At 41.4% G+C, this 16,088-nt stretch overlaps 1 long non-coding RNA gene across 1 annotated transcript; it reads left to right on the top strand.

The window, feature by feature from the left end:
• Positions 1-2,351: 2,351 nt before the first annotated feature.
• On the top strand, positions 2,352-5,872 carry LOC146520861 (uncharacterized). The gene is made up of 3 exons (XR_014873563.1): positions 2,352-3,038; positions 4,604-4,761; positions 5,188-5,872. It is a non-coding gene; the product is annotated as an uncharacterized LOC146520861 (long non-coding RNA).
• Positions 5,873-16,088: the final 10,216 nt, after the last annotated feature.

The following is a 16,088-nucleotide window of genomic DNA, read 5'->3' as shown; positions in this document are numbered from 1 at the left end:
CAAATGAACCAGCTGCTAGTTAACGAGGGACACCCGGAATGGCTAACCGAAGGTCGGACGGTCCTGATCCCCAAGGACCCTAAGAAGGGACCAGTCCCCTCGAACTACCGACCAATAACCTGCCTCAGTACTACATGGAAGCTCCTGTCAGGCACATGGGTCAATACATGAGCGGGACACAGAAAGGAATTGGCAAGAATACCAGAGGCGCAAAACACCAGCTACTGGTAGACAGAACAGTCAGCCGAGACTGCAAGACCAGACTAACCAACCTGTGCACTTCCTGGATTGATTACAAGAAGGCCTATGACTCAATGCCCCACAGCTCAATGCCCCACAGCTGGATACTGGAATGCCTAGAACTATATAAGATCAACAGGACCCTGAGAGCCTTCATCAGGAACTCAATGGGGATGTGGCGTACAACACTAAACACTAGAGGCCAACTCCAAGCCCATAGCACAAGTCACCATCAAGTGCGGGATCTACCAAGGAGATGCTCTGTCCCCACTGCTGTTCTGCATAGGCCTGAACCCCCTCAGTGAGATCATTAACAAGACTGGCTACGGATACCGACTACGGAACGGAGCAGTTGTCAGCCACCTCCTGTACATGGATGACATCAAGCTGTATGCCAAGAGTGAACGAGACATCGATTCACTGATCCACACTACCAGGCTATACAGCAATGACATTGGAATGTCGTTCGGGCTGGAGAAGTGTAGTCGGATGGTAACAAAGAGAGGGAAGGTAGTCAGAACTGAGGGGATTGAACTACCAGAAGGCAACATTGCAGACATAGAGGACAGTTACAAGTACCTGGGGATCCCGCAGGCGAATGGAAACCATGAAGAGGCCGCTAGGAAAGCTGCAACCACCAAGTACCTGCAGAGGGTCAGGCAAGTCCTGAGGAGTCAGTTGAATGGTAAGAACAAGATCCGGGCCATCAACACGTACGCCCTGCCCGTGATCAGGTACCCTGCTGGGGTAATAGGCTGGCCAAAGGAGGAGATAGAAGCCACTGACATAAAGACAAGAAAGCTCCTTACCATGCATGGAGGGTTTCACCCCAAGTCCAGCACCCTGAGGCTGTACGCTAAGCGGAAGGAAGGGGGTCGGGGACTGGTGAGTGTCAGCACCACAGTCCAGGATGAGACAACAAACATCCAAGAATACATCACGAAGATGGCCCCAACTGACAGCGTGCTCAGTGAATACCTCAGGCAGCAGAAACCCAAGAAAGAGGAGGGAGACGAGGAACCATCATGGAAGGACAGGCCCCTGCACGGTATGTACCACTGGCAGATAGAGGAGGTGGCTGATATCCAGAAATCCTACCAGTGGCTGGACAAAGCTGGACTGAAAGACAGCACAGAGGCACTAATCATGGCAGCACAAGAACAAGCTCTGAGTACAAGATCCATAGAGGCTGGGGTCTATCACACCAGGCAAGACCCCAAGTGCAGGCTGTGTAAAGATGCCCCAGAGACAATCCAGCACATAACAGCAGGGTGCAAGATGCTAGCAGGCAAGGCATACATGGAACGCCATAACCAAGTGGCCGGCATAGTGTACAGGAACATCTGTGCCGAGTATAACCTGGAAGTCCCGAGGTCAAAATGGGAAATGCCCCCAAGGGTGGTGGCGAATGACCGAGCTAAGATCCTGTGGGACTTCCAGATACAGACGGACAAAATGGTGGTGGCTAACCAACCGGACATAGTGGTGGTAGACAAACAGAAGAAGACGGCCGTAGTGATCGATGTAGCGGTTCCGAATGACAGCAATATCAGGAAGAAGGAACACGAGAAGCTGGAGAAATACCAAGGGCTCAGAGAAGAGCTCGAGAGGATGTGGAGGGTGAAGGTATCGGTGGTCCCCGTGGTAATCGGAGCACTAGGTGCGGTGACTCCCAAGCTAGGCGAGTGGCTCCAGCAGATCCCGGGACTAACATTGGAGATTTCTGTCCAGAAGAGCGCAGTCCTGGGAACAGCTAAGATACTGCGCAGGACCCTCAAGCTCCCAGGCCTCTGGTAGAGGACCCGAGCTTGAAGGATAAACCGCCCGCAGGGGCGTGCTGGGTGTTTTTATATGTATATATATATATATATATATATATATATATATATATATATATATACATATATATGTGTGTATATATATATATATATATATATATATATATATATATATATATACATATATATGTGTGTATATATATATATATATATATATATATATATATATATATATATATATATATATATATATATATATATATATATACATATATATGTGTGTATATATATATATATATATATATATATATATATATATATATATATGCACGCTCATTGGATAACGATGTGTCAATCTCAAGTTATTAGCCAATGAGCGTGCGGATTCACAGAAAGACCCGCCTTTAGACCCGCCTCAGTCCCAGTGTCCTGATCACCCTACACGTTCTCACTCCCAACTCGTCAAATGTGTGACGCATGGTCAGGCTCCCTCTGGTTCACTTATCGACGCGCAGGGTACCCCCCTCGCGGCGAGAATTGACGTGCAGGGTCCTCTCATTGAATACTATAGAGCTCCCTTAACGTTGCTTATTGACGACAAGAGATTGCTGCGGAAGAGCCTGTTGTCCGTATATTTATATATTTCCAAAATCACATTGTAGTGATGTATACAGAACACAATAAATTATATAATTAAACAACTACCTGAGAAACAGCAGATACAGCAGATAATTATTGGCCATTACTTTTGTATCATTTATTGCATTTATGGAGGGAGTGATGTATGCTGGGTAATGGCACAGCTAGCGACTGGGTGACTTTATTCACCCGCTTCGGCTGTTATCAGTCCATACAATGGGCGTTATTAGCACAAATCAGTCCCATAGATATGGGCCATCTCCTGCTGGATTATTCAGAAGGTTGTTATCATCCATCCAGATGGAGGATCACTAACAGGAGCGTGGGAAGACTCCAGAATCCACTCTGGCTGGAATCCGGTGGATACAGCAGTGTTTACAGGTAAGACCGTTTAAACGGACAGCGTTTATAGAATGACTATTAAAAGTCAGCGAGTGTCAATAATGTTAATGTGGTTATGTTAGTAATACACCGAGTGCTAATATAACAGCTTTAAGATGCATTTGTAGATATTATTACGTGTTTTACCGTCTTTATGGTGCTAGCTTAAAGTTACGGTGTAAACGTTAGCTTATATTGGAGTAAAGCTGTTACTGTTTAAACGATGTTAGCACAGAAATATTAGCTTCTGTCATGACTGATGAAGTTTCTAGTTAATAAAGTTTCCAGTAAAGTGTTTAATCGCAGCCACAGACTGACAGCAAATATCTCGATTAGCTTCAGTGCATCTGTAATAAATATGTGCAAGTTTCAGTGCTTCGTTTGAACTGTATGATACTTATACTGACCCAGGGTCAGTGTAAAATACAATCCTAGCTGTGTGAACAAAGCCTGGCTCCTTTAATCCTGCATGACAAACCTCAGGATGCAGGTTATTATTACTCCTTCCTGCTGGCACACCTGTCACACCTGAGAGTCAGCTAGAAACTTAGAGTGACATGGACATCACGCAAAGACTGCCAGACTCTGTAATACTGTAAATGATCAGTGACTCAAGTTAACACTAAACTTTAAACGGTACCTCTGTGTGTCTCTGTTTGTGCTGAACATCTAGAATCAGATTGAGTCAGGCTGCATTGTCTGTGGGACTTTAATGTGTTAAAAGCAGGTTGAAGACGGCTCAGAAACATTTGCAGGCGGTCATCACTGGGGGAAGACAAGAAGCAGACGTACTTCCAAGAGGGAGCTGCAATGAGGACACAGACTGCTCACTGAGGTCAGAATCTGAAACAGCTCAGGTTTATATTTTAGGGGTTATAAAAAAATCAAAATGTATTTATAAAGAAACTTTTCAATAATAGTCATAATTATGATTATTATTAGAAATATCAAACATTTAAGTGGATTTTCTGTTACACATATTGTCTTAGCCCTGAAAATAAATAAACTGGCAGCCTGTCTTTGTCCTGTATCAGCTGGGATAGGCTTCATCCTCCCGCAACCCTGAATTGGATACATTGTATTCCAATTATGTAATCTGATCATTTACAAACTCAAGGTATCTAATCAAAATGTAAGTAATAATTATAAAACTGGGAAAGCAGAAATAAATGTGACATGAATATAAATGTGTGAGCTGACATAGAGGACAGCTACATGCAGTCTGAAAAACCTTTGTTGTCAAGTTTGCAGGTATATCAGCATGAGACATTCTTACATAGAAGAGACTGTTAAAGTCTCTAACTCAGTAAAGCATTATCGGTCCAGTCTGTTTGGATAAATATAGTAAGTTGATGTTTGTCCATTTATTGACACATTTCTTTAGTGCTTATCCAGTTCAGGATCACAGTGGAGCTGCAGCTGGATATGTTCAGTAAAGAAACCTTACAAAAGTTAACAATAAACCTGCATCCATGCACGTTGTTGTCCACAGGATGAGAAAATCAAACTGGAAGACTGTGGAACATGTTAATAAATGTTTGTGTTTATCCCTGTGTCTTTCACAGGAGGCGCTGGAAGGTTTCCCTAATAGTTCCTGGTGAATCAAAGCAGAACCATAAAGGTTGCTGGACTGCATAATGGCCTTACCCCTGAGCAGTCATCCTGTTAAAGGAGGAACCAGTTAGAAGCTGTTTTCAAAGTAGCTGAGCAGATTTCATCTCAAGTAAGCAATTAACTGTTTGTTCGTTTGTTCTGCCACTTAAAGAGTATTTAAGGACGTCTTTTGAGTGTCCAGTTGAATTAATTCTACTGGCTCTCATGGTCATTTGTGATTATGGACATATTTTTCATGTTCATCCAGCTATTTAGTAAATTCTACCTATTTAGTAATATCTGTCAGCTATAAAATGTAATATAAATATAAAAATATCTAAATATCTCCTGCCCTTTATATTTTAATGATGTAAGTCTGTTATTGTGTTACATTAGCATTCCTCACATATCAATGAGATGCTGTACAGTACAATCCTACAGACACAGCAGAGGGATAACGACGGCTATTCAACATCGTTACATGACACATTCGAGCTGCATGATGCAGACAAAGTGACTAAATCATCTTTTTTGTGGTTTATTGTCTTCAAACCAGCAGACAAAGCCGATGGCAGAAGATGTCGGAGAAGAACTTCAGGCCGTGTAATGAAAAGGTATTTTTTTCTTGTTATCAAAAGACATTTGGAGTGACAGCTTCTACAACTGGTTGTGCTAAAGTAAAGCTTACAGTCTAAGAAATCACAGTGTTGATATTCAGCACAAAGAGAAAAGCTCACTTGTTTGAATTTATTTACAATCATAGTTTTAAAAATTCTGACTGTAAACATCTTTTACAGCTTTGATATTGTTTGACACTCGATATCAGGTTTAATTTAAAGGTTTCTTTGTCCCAATGAGCCATTTACACTGACCAGTGTCACTTTAACTGTAACGCATTCATTATTTAGTTCCAACATTTCTAAGAGAAATAACTGAATGTAAAAAAGGGCAGCCCTCAGGCCAGGTTTCGTTGATAGAGATATATGCATGCATTATGAAATTTATGTATCCCAGATAATTGTTATTCATCTAGTCATGGCAGACCCAACCCTTCCTCCCAAGTTAACTGCAACCCAAAAGAACTAGTGGGGCTATTTACACACTCACAACCAGTGTGGGGTAAAAAGAGCCACCAAAAAGCTGCCAGCCTGCACAGATACAGATGTGCTAAAAGCTATAAGAGTTAGAAACTCTGCTTATGGAGAAACTTTCTAAGCCTAACAGGGGAATGTACTCCTGCCCAAATAACATGATATAAATATGTCCATTTCTTTCACACTTCACCTTTAAAAGTGAAGCCATGTGGTTCCTGGAAGGAAAAAACGACTTTTTCAAGTCTTTGTCCTGTTTTTATGATAAATGTACAACTTTAATGTGAAACATTCAGAGTTTTTTCTCTTGTTGTGTTTGTTTGAAGCTGCTTCCTGTTGGCTTCAGCTGTTTGGAGTTTCCATTTTCTAAACTTGTACATTCTGAACCTTCTTCAGCTCTGAACAGATGATGAAACACTGAATGATTTCAAGCACTTAGTCTAATAAACTTACATCTTTCATTCTTTATACAGATTGAAGAACTGTGGTTTGTTAGAGATCAGCTGTGATCATCTGGCAGCAGCACTGAAGTCCAACCCCTCCCATCTGAGAGAGCTGGAGCTGAGAGGAAACTACAACCTGCAGGATCCAGGAGTGAAGCATCTGTGTGGTTTCCTGGAGAGTCCAGGATGTGGACTTGAAACTCTGAGGTCAGTCAGCATGTTTTAGTTGTGCTGAGATGAATATGATGTGAAAGTTGTGCTGACACTAAACTGCAGACATCAGGCTGATATTATACTGATCCACACTGAGGATCTTCATGGTAAAGTCTGTTTTCTTCTTCTCTGGTTTAGTCCATTGACTGCAGCAGAACAATGTTCACATTTCAAACAGTGAGACTCAACGTATGGCCCGCGGCCCACACGCGGCCTGCCCACCTTTCCTGATTCAGAGAGAGGGGACCCTGATTAACTGTGTAGCTTCTTCCTCACAGTTCTAAGTATCAGACACAACAATGAATAATCCACAGCTGACTGTCTTTAGCAGGTCAAAGGTCACGGCACACAGCAGAGAGTGGGAAATATTATAATTCTGATCATTTATCAGCACATATCCATATGTATAAAAACAAAGCTGACACTGTGAGACTTGATCAGAGGTGTGATCATCACAGCAGAGGCCTTTGTGTCAAAGTCACTGAGGATCAAACAGAAACACATGAAGCAGATTTTCCTCTTCTGGCTTTTTATAGCAGATAACCTTCAAAATCTTCTGCAGTCCATCAAAAACTGAAGCAAACCATGAATCAACATGTGAACATGAGCTGATGCTGCTGAAGTGAAGCAAAGTTACAGAGGTTTGATTACAGACACAGCTGAGAGTTTGTAATCTGTCATCATTTTAAAAGGTTTAAATTTCTTCAGTATTGAACAGCAGAAATGAGGCTTTGTTTTCAGAGGCCGACAGCAGTGAACACAACAGCAGACTGGTGCGTAATAAGCAGTGAATGATGCAGAAAACAGATTTTTGAAGGTAAACTGTTCTTGAAGTACACTGAGAGAGAGAGCTGTGCAGGAAGTAAATGTCAAAGTCAGAGAGAATTCATGACGATGTTTGTTAAACGTAAAGCAGAGTTTGGATCTTCTTTTGCTGCTGCTTCACTCAGTTTTGGTTGGAGACAGATGAAACCTGCAGCTTCAGGATCTGTGAGCTGTCCACTTTCAGCCCCGACGGCGTGTCCGTGTACGTGCCGTCGAGTGAACGATCCACGCTCTGTGTTTCCATCTTTGTGTGTTCAGCTGCTCTCATTTACTGTTTTATCTGTTTGGTTGTTGTTGAAATACTTTTGTGAGCTTTAACCTGAGATTCTGGCAAAATACATTTATATTAAACATCGATTCAGGATTGAATGAATCAACATCGTTTTATTCAAATTAAAACCATTTAAATGGGAACATGAATTTTTTACAGCCGCCTCTAATGCTGGGTAATGTCAGCTGGTCCATGTGCAGCTGGCTGTGAGGCTCAGGGAGCGTCTACAAAGTGCAACACTGAAAGAACATCATCCATAAATATTGAGTAATAACTGGACTCTCATTCAGCGAGACTCCAATGCCTTTAAACATCAGCTTATCCTTCTGATCCAAGTCCAACACTGAGTTTGTAAAAACATGTTTGTCAATCATTTTGTTTGGTTTCTGAGGAAAATGATTCAATAACTTGCTGCTAATACACAACATTTCATCATATTTCCTCATAACCCTCTTTTGTCTGACCATTTGATCCCATTTGAATTTGCAATAAAGGATCCACAGAGTTTGGTGACAATAATGACAGTAGATGTTTGTGTGAAAGTGCTGGAAGCAAATGAGTGTGTGATGTTCTTTCAGTGTTGCACTTTGTAGACGCTCCCTGAGCACTGGTCTCACAGCCAGCTGCACATAGAGACCAGTGTTGTTAGTCCAGGTCAGAAGATGACTTGTTGGAATGAAAATGAGCTTGTAGTTTGTCTGCTTTAATAATGTGACTGGAAAAAGGTGTTGGACTTCAAATATGTCCATTTCTTTCACACTTCACCTTTAAAAGTGAAGCCATGTGGTTCCTGGAAGGAAAAACACGACTTTTTCAAGTCTTTGTCCTGTTTTTATGAGAAATGTACGACTTTAATGTGAAACATTCAGAGTTTTTTCTCTTGTTGTGTTTGTTTGAAGCTGCTTCCTGTTGGCTTCAGCTGTTTGGAGTTTCCATTTTCTAAACTTCTACAATCTGAACCTTCTTCAGCTCTGAACAGATGATGAAACACTGAATGATTTCAAGCACTTTGTCTAATAAACTTACATCTTTCATTCTTTATACAGATTGAAGAACTGTGGTTTGTCAGAGATCAGCTGTGATCATCTGGCAGCAGCACTGAAGTCCAACCCCTCCCATCTGAGAGAGCTGGACCTGACGTACAACAACAACCTGCAGGATCCAGGAGTGAAGCATCTGTGTGGTTTCCTGGAGAGTCCAGGATGTAAACTTGAAACTCTGAGGTCAGTCAGCATGTTTTAGTTGTGCTGAGATGAATATGATGTGAAAGTTGTGCTGATACTAAACTGCAGCCATCAGGCTGATATTATACTGATCCACACTGAGGATCTTCATGGTAAAGTCTGTTTTCTTCTTCTCTGGTTTAGTCCATTGACTGCAGCAGAACAATGTTCACATTTCAAACAGTGAGACTCAACGTATGGCCCGCGGCCCACACGCGGCCTGCCCACCTTTCCTGGTTCAGAGAGAGGGGACCCTGATTAACTGTGTAGCGTCTTCCTCACAGTTCTAAGTATCAGACACAACAATGAATAATCCACAGCTGACTGTCTTTAGCAGGTCAAAGGTCACGGCACACAGCAGAGAGTGGGAAATATTATAATTCTGATCATTTATCAGCACATATCCATATGTATAAAAACAAAGCTGACACTGTGCGACTTGATCAGAGGTGTGATCATCACAGCAGAGGCCTTTGTGTCAAAGTCACTGAGGATCAAACAGAAACACATGAAGCAGATTTTCCTCTTCTGGCTTTTTATAGCAGATAACCTTCAAAATCTTCTGCAGTCCATCAAAAACTGAAGCAAACCATGAATCAACATGTGAACATGAGCTGATGCTGCTGAAGTGAAGCAAAGTTACAGAGGTTTGATTACAGACACAGCTGAGAGTTTGTAATCTGTCATCATTTTAAAAGGTTTAAATTTCTTCAGTATTGAACAGCAGAAATGAGGCTTTGTTTTCAGAGGCCGACAGCAGTGAACACAACAGCAGACTGGTGCGTAATAAGCAGTGAATGATGCAGAAAACAGATTTTTGAAGGTAAACTGTTCTTGAAGTACACGGGTAGAGAGAGCTGTGCAGGAAGTAAACGTCAAAGTCAGAGAGAATTCATGACGATGTTTGTCAAACGTAAAGCAGAGTTTGGATCTTCTTTTGCTGCTGCTTCACTCAGTTTTGGTTGGAGACAGATGAAACCTGCAGCTTCAGGATCTGTGAGCTGTCCACTTTCAGCCCCGACGGCGTGTCCGTGTACGTGCCGTCGAGTGAACGATCCACGCTCTGTGTTTCCATCTTTGTGTGTTCAGCTGCTCTCATTTACTGTTTTATCTGTTTGGTTGTTGTTGAAATACTTTTGTGAGCTTTAACCTGAGATTCTGGCAAAATACATTTATATTAAACATCGATTCAGGATTCAATCAACATTGTTTTATTCCAATTAAAACCATTTAAATGGGAACATGAATTTTTTACAGCCGCCTCTAATGCTGGGTAATGTCAGCTGGTCCATGTGCAGCTGGCTGTGAGGCTCAGGGAGCGTGTACAAAGATCAACACTGAAAGAACATCATCCATAAATATTGAGTAATAACTGGACTCTCATACAGCGAGACTCAAATGCCTTTAAACATCAGCTTATCCTGCTGATCCAAGTCCAACACTGAGTTTGTAAAAACATGTTTGTCAATCATTTTGTTTGGTTTCTGAGGAAAATGATTCAATAACTTGCTGCTAATACACAACATTTCATCATATTTCCTCATAACGCTCTTTTGTCTGACCATTTGATCCCATTTGAATTTGCAATAAAGGATCCACAGAGTTTGGTGACAATAATGACAGTAGATGTTTGTGTGAAAGTGCTGGAAGCAAATGAGTGTGTGATGTTCTTTCAGTGTTGCACTTTGTAGACGGTCCCTGAGCACTGGTCTCACAGCCAGCTGCACATAGAGACCAGTGTTGTTAGTCCAGGTCAGAAGATGACTTGTTGGAATGAAAATGAGCTTGTAGTTTGTCTGCTTTAATAATGTGACTGGAAAAAGGTGTTGGACTTCAAATATGTCCATTTCTTTCACACTTCACCTTTAAAAGTGAAGCCATGTGGTTCCTGGAAGGAAAAACACGACTTTTTCAAGTCTTTGTCCTGTTTTTATGAGAAATGTACGACTTTAATGTGAAACATTCAGAGTTTTTTCTCTTGTTGTGTTTGTTTGAAGCTGCTTCCTGTTGGCTTCAGCTGTTTGGAGTTTCCATTTTCTAAACTTCTACAATCTGAACCTTCTTCAGCTCTGAACAGATGATGAAACACTGAATGATTTCAAGCACTTTGTCTAATAAACTTACATCTTTCATTCTTTATACAGATTGAAGAACTGTGGTTTGTCAGAGATCAGCTGTGATCATCTGGCAGCAGCACTGAAGTCCAACCCCTCCCATCTGAGACAGCTGGACCTGACGTACAACGACAACCTGCAGGATTCAGGAGTGAAGCATCTGTGTGGTTTCCTGGAGATTCCAGGATGTGGACTTGAAACTCTGAGGTCAGTCAGCATGTTTTAGTTGTGCTGAGATGAATATGATGTGAAAGTTGTGCTGACACTAAACTGCAGACATCAGGCTGATATTATACTGATCCACACTGAGGATCTTCATGGTAAAGTCTGTTTTCTTCTTCTCTGGTTTAGTCCATTGACTGCAGCAGAACAATCTTCACATTTCAAAGCTTCAAAGAAGAAGAAAAATCCTCCACTGGATAATTCACTGTGAAACTCTCCAACTCTTCATTCCACCTTAAAGTCTGTGTGACACTGAAATCCAAAGCAAAATGTGCGTTTGCTTTACAGACAGCAGTCCAACACAAACATACACACATCATCCAAAACACAGTCCAACATCCAAATCTCCTCCACTGCCAGCATGAATGATGGGAAAGAGAAGGAGGAACACTCTGACATTCAGGGTTAGAATGAGTTTCATGAAGCAGACTGTGAAGATCAAAGCTGCATTAGAAAGCTTACATGAATGAATGAGTGGACAGAAGTGGACAGAGATCATCTGAAGCACTTCAAAGGCTTTAAATCAGCACATTTCTCTTTATTCTTTATCAACTCTGTTCGTTTCTCTCAGTTTTCTGTGGAATGAAGCTAACAGCAGGCTAATAAGATGCTGACCAATAGGTTTCTATTAAAGGTTGTAATTTGTATATGAAAAAGTGCTTTGGCTCAGCAGGGATCAGCTTACAGGTAGAATACAGCTGCTGGATGGGATTAGCATGTCATAGCTATCTACCAAACTGCTAACTGGGGGATTTCAGGCCATCTATGGATCATTTTTGCTAACTGTTTATTCAGCTTAGGCTCACAGGGCTGCAGCCTGTGCCCTAGCTGTCATAGGGCAAGAGGCGTGGTCCACCTGCACAGGTGGAGCTGGCCGTAAACAGGACGGTGTGTGTGCTGAGAGAGGAGCAGCTGTGTCCTGATGATACAGAGAGGTTGAAGCAGCAGCAGCTTGTGTGTAGAGACGCTCTGACTGGGCCATGTTACTGGGAGGTGGAGAGGAGAGCTTCATCCAGCAGTGACTGCCAGAGGAATGAAGTGCAGATGACTGTCAGTGCTGCAGAGTGAACTGCTCTGAGAACAGCTCCACTGTCAGACACAATGTAGAGTCCAGCATCATCCCTGTGTGTCCCTCTGGATCTGACAGAGGATCATCAGTGTATCTGGACTGCTCTGCTGCTGCTCTGTCCTTCTACAGTCTCTGCACAGTCTCTGTCTGACTCTGGCTTCAGATCTTCCTGGATCAAACTCACCTGGAAAGACTTTCAAACATCACTCAATAGATTTGAATACAGAATATATTTGATATATACTGTAGATGTACTGTAGAGTTGCAGTTTGTCACTTGTAAATACAGTCTGTGAGCAGCTATGAGCTGAAAGATCTTTCTAGAAACACAAAATGTTTTCACTCTTCTGTTGCTTTTTCATATATTTCCACAACATTAATATTGATCCCACCTGTTTCATGCTTTTATACATAATAACAGGACACGTGTGATCTGAGCGCTGCTGTGGTTGCTGTGCTGCACATCTTCATTTAGATAACAGAGACATCTAGTGGTTCAGAGGGAGAACTGCAGGAGGTGGAGCTGTGTTTTAGCATGGAAAACTTTTTTATTTTAGGCGCAGATACAAATATGACAAGTCTCAGTGTAAGATACAAAAGGTCACAACAGTTAGCAGAGGGAACAGTGATCACACAGCAATGTAAGAATAGAAACATAATCATGAAACTGGACATGTATACAGATGGAAGCAAACAAACAGGATGTAACACTAAATTAAAGCCACAAATGGGAAGAAAACAAACCCAAAGGAAAATATATTTGATCTCAGGAGTCCAAATCAGAGGCCGTGGCCTCACACACATACCTCGGTATTGTGATTGATGACAGTCTTTCCTATAAGCGATCGTGGCTCAACAGTTGGGAGTTCGCCTTGTAATCGGAAGGGTACCAGTTCGAACCCCAGCTTGGACAGTCCTGGTCGTTGTGTCCTTGGGCAAGACACTTCACCCGTTGCCTACTGGTGGTGGTCAGAGGGCCCGGTGGCGCCAGTGTCCGGCAGCCTCGCCTCTGTCAGTGCGCCCCAGGGTGGCTGTGGCTACAATGTAGCTGCCATCACCAGTGTGTGAATGTGTGTGTGGATGACAGGTTGTGTAACGCGCTTTGGGGTCCTTAGGGACTAGAAAAGCGCTATACAAATACAGGCCATTTACCATTTTACCATAAGCCACACATTGAACATCTAATAAAGACTCTGAGGCTGAAGTTGGGCTTCTCTTCCAGGAACAGATCATGTTTCACAGGAAAAAGTTTGTTGCTGCCACCTTTTTTTTTTTTTTACCCGCCCTGGATTACAGTGACATGATTTATATGAATGACTCTGCTTGCTCTCTTCATCTGTTGGATTTTGTCCATCATGGGGCTATATATATATATATATATATATATATATATATATATATATATATTACACAATTACTTAAAATAAATCAATAAATACACAAACACTTTAACCAGTGCTTTCTCAGACTGGATGAGTAACGGGAACCACTCACTGTCGGATCTGTAAGTGCTAAAATTATACTGTTACTTGAACCATCCAGTCGTTCTCTAAAATTGAACATTAACTTTCTTAAAAGTGCTTTAAAAGTCCAAACACCCACAGCTACAAACATCTGGCTGGCACTACCACTTCTAGGTATCCTGCAAAGGATTCTCATCGCATCATTATATGCAACATGCAGCTTCAGCATGCTACATTGTTTGTAGGATGACCACAAGGGGGCAGTATATAGCGGTGTGCAATACGCTTTAAACAAAGCCACTTTAACTGGAAGTGAACAAAAGCTGAATTTGCGTGCAATCGTATTTGCCTGCACATAGAGCTTACACCGCTGTCTGTACATGTCATCATCATCATTCATTTGCTCAGTAATAAAGTGACCGAGGTATTTCACCTTTTTATGAACTTCAAGAGTTTTTTGTGCCAGTTTAAACAAAGGGAAATTTAGCTGTTTATCCTGCTTGGTTCTACATATCAAAACAGCACTTTTAGCAGCATTGTACTCAATATCATATTGCACACCATATTCAGTACAGACATTAAGAAGATCCTGTAATCCAGCACTGCTTGGACTAAAAACAACCAGGTCATCTGCATACATAAGATGATTTATCAATGTTTTACCTAATATACACCCAGTGTTACAGGCTCTCAGCTGTATGGACAAATCATCAACATATAAATTAAATAAAATTGGAGACAAAATCCCACCCTGTCTGACACCATTGCTGACACCAAAGGGTTCAGAAATACTGCTTCCCCATTTAACCTGCATGTTCTGATGAGCATACCAGTAAGAGAGAATCCTCACGATGTATTGAGGAACCCCCCGTGTCTTCAATTTATCAAAAAGTTTTCTGTGGTTCACTCGATCAAAAGCCTTAGAGGCATCAATGAAACACATGAGGACAGATGAATTTTTAGCCCTATACAAACTGACTATTTCCTTGAGTGCATATATGCACATGTCAGTGCCGTGCTTTGGTTTGAAGCCAAACTGATTATCCAGAGAAGAGATGAACACACTAACTCTGTCAAACAAGATTCTTTCTAACACCTTAGATAAAATACTGGCGAGTGCAATTGGCCTGTAATTATCCAAACAGCTCACTTTTGCAGCTTTGTCCTTCATAACTGGTACCAGTAAAATACACAGCATTGAGTCTGGTAATATGCCATGAATCATAAACCCAGTGAAACAGAGCGCTAAAAGAGGAGCTAGCCTTAAACTAGCATGTTTTAAATGTTCTGCAGTGATGTGATCCAAACCAGAAGCTTTATTATCAGACAACCTATGAATGGCTTCATATACTTCATGTGTCCCTACATTTATTGTGTCATTACTCATGTCAAGATTGTCCTCATATGGATCACTTTTTATACAGTTAAACAACGCACTGTAATGCTGTCTCCATAACGCTGCAATGTTATCTGCCCCAGAAACACCTTCAACAGTTGATGGTAGAGATGGTTTACAGTTATTAAGAGCTTTCACCTCTTTCCAAAAATCTGCCATATTATTACACAGCATTTTCCTGGCCAAAGAATCTGCTCTCAGCATTTGCTCATTTTTAGTTATAAAGCGAACAGCGTACTTATATCTGGCATTCGCACATTTTTTCTGTTCAAATTCTGGGCCTTGTTTAGGTCTTCCAGCCATGGCCCAACATTTATAAGCTATGCGAGCTTCATCATGGTACATGGATACATGTTCTTTCCAGCCAGGTCTGATGTTAGGTTTCTTATGCTTATATTGTTTATCAAGCAGTGTGCCACTTTCATACAGAGCAGTCACTATATCATCATACATTGAGCAGAGTAAATGTTTATACACAGTATTCTTACAGTTGACATCCTTGCACAAAAGAGCTTCTTTGGGCAAAGAAATGTTGTTCAGATGTATATCGGTATTACTATGATAAGCTAAGAAATCATCTTCACTACATGCTGACCAGTCTAATTTTACACTGGTAGCAATATTAGTAATATTATTCCCAGTTGTTGCTGGCATTAGTTCCACATTCACAGTAAAACCAAAAGGTATATGATCTGACACAGTTACCTCATACCTAATAGTCATGTTTGTGAAAGCTGCATGTCCATCAGCTGTACAGATACAGTGGTCCAGCCATGATGTACTATGCCAGGCTTCACTTAAGTATGTATAGCTATCTGCAGGCAGTAACACTTTGGTAGACAAGATAAGATTATTAACTTGACAAAAGGGAGTTAAGTGGTTAGCAAACCGAGAACTGCTGTCTGTGAGATCAGCATTAAAATCACCCAAAACATATATGCTGTAAGTATCGTTGTCTTGAATAAATGCATTAATAAAAGCCAGCCTACTGAGGTATTCTTGCTCATTTTGACAAGATTCATAGGGAGTATAAATATTAAGAATGATAAAACTACTATTGTTCTGTGTATATTGTATACCAATACACGAGTCTACATCCAGTCTAATGGGCTTTATCACAGGGTCTAT

This window comes from Neolamprologus multifasciatus, chromosome 4, assembly GCF_963576455.1.
Source record: "Neolamprologus multifasciatus chromosome 4, fNeoMul1.2, whole genome shotgun sequence".
NCBI lineage: Eukaryota > Metazoa > Chordata > Actinopteri > Cichliformes > Cichlidae > Neolamprologus > Neolamprologus multifasciatus.
The sequence above is the reverse complement of the archived record's forward strand: the minus strand, read 5'-3'. Positions and strand labels throughout refer to the sequence as shown.